This window comes from Amblyraja radiata, chromosome 12 (assembly GCF_010909765.2).
Source record: "Amblyraja radiata isolate CabotCenter1 chromosome 12, sAmbRad1.1.pri, whole genome shotgun sequence".
Classification (NCBI taxonomy): Eukaryota; Metazoa; Chordata; class Chondrichthyes; order Rajiformes; family Rajidae; genus Amblyraja; species Amblyraja radiata.
The window spans coordinates 54,473,882-54,476,833 of record NC_045967.1 but is presented as its reverse complement, the minus strand read 5'-3'; positions in this window follow the sequence as shown (position 1 = coordinate 54,476,833).

Genomic DNA, 2,952 nt, shown 5'->3' with positions numbered 1-2,952 from the left:
ACATTACACTGCATCTGCCAAACATTTGCCCACTCACCCAGCCTATCCAAGTCACCTTGCAGTCTCCTAGCATCCTCCTCACAGCTAACACTGCCCCCCAGCTTAGTGTCATCCGCAAACTTGGAGATATTGCCTTCAATTCCCTCATCCAGATCATTAATATATATTGTAAATAGCTGGGGTCCCAGCACTGAGCCTTGTGGTACCCCACTAGTCACTGCCTGCCATTGTGAAAAGGACCCGTTTACTCCTACTCGTGGGTTTTCCCGGGGTGCTCCGGTTTCCTCCCGCACTCCAAAGACGTACAGGTTTGTAGGTTAATTGGCTTGATATAAATGTAAATTGCCCCTGGCGTGTGTAGGGTAGTGTTAGTGTGCAGGGCTCGGTGGGCCGAAGGGCCTGTTTCCGTGCTGTATCTCTAACCTAAACTAATCCTTGAAGAACCATTCTTATCATTTTTGTCAATTTAATGTTTTTAATTACTTGTTCCAATGAATTTTATTGTAATTGTTCAAATACGCTCTCAGGTATAATACGGTTCACATTGAAAATAAAAGGCTAAATTCATCTGTAATTCTCCAAAGATTTACCATTGGGTTATCAGTGTGTTAAAATGTGTTACTGCTCGGTGAATAAAAATGCAGTTGTGTTGAACATTGATTTCATGAAGTAATTCACAGTGAAGAAGTTTTATTAAGGGGTGGCACTCTGGTGCAGCGGTAGAGTAAAAGGCCTGTCCCACTTTCACGACCTCTGCCGAGTTTGCTCTTGACTCATACTCGCAGCTGGTCATAGGATGTCATAAGTAGGTCGTAGGTAGGCTGTGATGCTAGCCGTAGGTACTCGTGGCATCAAGTAGGTCGGGACGTTTTTTCAACATGATGAAAAATGTCCAGGAGTAAAAAAGGTCATGAATTAGGTCGTGGAAGTGGGGCAGGCTCTTTCCTGCCTTACAGCGTCAGAGACCGGGTTTGATCCTGACTACGGGTGCTGTCTGTACGTAATTGGTACGTTCTCCCCGTAACCTGAGTGGGTTTTCTCCGACATCTTCGGTTTCCTCCCACACTCCAAAGACGTACAGGTTTTGTAGGCTAATTGTCTTCGTATCAATGTGAATTGTCCCTGGTGTGTGCAGGATAGTGTTAGTGTGTCGGCGCAGACTCGGTGGGCCGAAGGGCCTGTTACCGTGCTGTATCTCTAAACTAATAATTCAATGGCCGCTTATTCACAGAACGGCGCTGTGTGAATTTGTAAATGGGAATATTTTACAAGTCGTTCAAAGTTTTGTACAATATAAAGGCAAACCAATGAAGCTCTACGATGTCTATGTATTCCCTTCATCATTGATTTTAACAGAAAGGCAGGCATGTATAATGTGGAAAAACAACACATTTTATATGTTGCCAGAATAAGAAACATGTGAAAATGTGTTCTATATGTAAAGTAGGTAGCGCAATACTGGAAACTTGTAAAGCAACATATTATTTCACCAATAAAGTGTTCTCTTCCTCCCAAATGACATGTTCTGGTGAAATACCATATATTCTTGTACGGGAACTGTGTGCGGCACGGTGGCACAGCGGTAGAATTGCTGCCTCACAGCGCCAGAGACCCGGGTTCCAACCTGACAACGGCTGCTGTCTCTACGGAGTTTGTACGTTCTCCCCGTGACCCGCGTGGGTTTTCTCCGACATCTTCAGTTTCCTCCCACACTCCAAAGACGTGCAGGTCTGTAGGTTCATAGGCTTGCTATAAAATGTAAAATTGTCCCTGGTGTGTGTAGGATGGTGTTGGTGTGGGGGATTCGTTGGTCGATGGGCCGAAGGGCCTGTTTCCACGCTGTATCTCTAAAATAAAACGAAGCAAAACTAAAAATATATGAGAAAAATAGTGTTTTTAACAGATAAGTCATGTGCAGAAATCAAAGTGAATGCGGCCCGGGTAGATTTGGCTCAGTAACAAAAAATGTAAATGCAATTGGAAAATTCAAACAGATGAAGCCATCCATGCAATATAAAGAAAGACCACGACATGTACAGTTTAAAAATAGTTTGGCCTGATTGTTAAAGGTTTGTGATTTATCAAGTGTTTAACATCCCGGTAACATACTAACCAACATTAATCATTCCCTGTATTGGAGATATTAGTTTGGGAGAAACTGGATTATGTTTGGTCTTTATTAAGACCAATGCATCATTCTAATGGTGGAAAGTGGCATTGAAGACCAACATGCATTCTTTTGCCAATGAGAGCACTGGATGCAATTTTGGTGAAAGGAATTGGCACAGACATATGAGAGTAGCATATAGACCAGGGTCTCGACCCGAAACGTCGCCCATTCCTTCTCTCCAGAGATGCTGCCTGTCCCGTTGAGTTATGCCCCTGTCCCACTTAGGAAACCTGAACGGAAACCTCTGGAGACTTTGCGCCCCACCCAAGGTTTCCGTGCGGTTCCCGGAGGTTCCCGGAGGTTTTTGTCAGTCTCCCTATCTGCTTCCACTACCTGCAACCTCCGGCAACCACCTTCAACCTCCGGGTGCCGCACGGAAACCTTGGGTGGGGCGCAAAGTCTCCAGAGGTTTCCGTTCAGGTTTCCTAAGTGGGACAGGGGCATTACTCGGGCATTTTGTGTCTATCCCCTGCAGTATGAATATAGATTTCTCTATGTTCAAATAGCCCTTACTTTCCCTCTCCATCCCTCCCTCACCCTAGTTCTCTGACTAGTTCCACCATCATTCTGATTAAATATTATCGCATTCTCACCTTCTCCTCAGCTAACAATGAACCATTCTACATTTCCTTATCACCATCTGCTTTGAACTGTCATTTTCACACCTTGCCCTTCCTTATCTCTAGACTCTCTCTCCCCTGCCTCTCAGTCTGAAGAAGGGTCTCGACCTGAAACGTCACCCATTCCTTCTCTGATGTTTCGGGTCGAGACCCTTCTTCAGA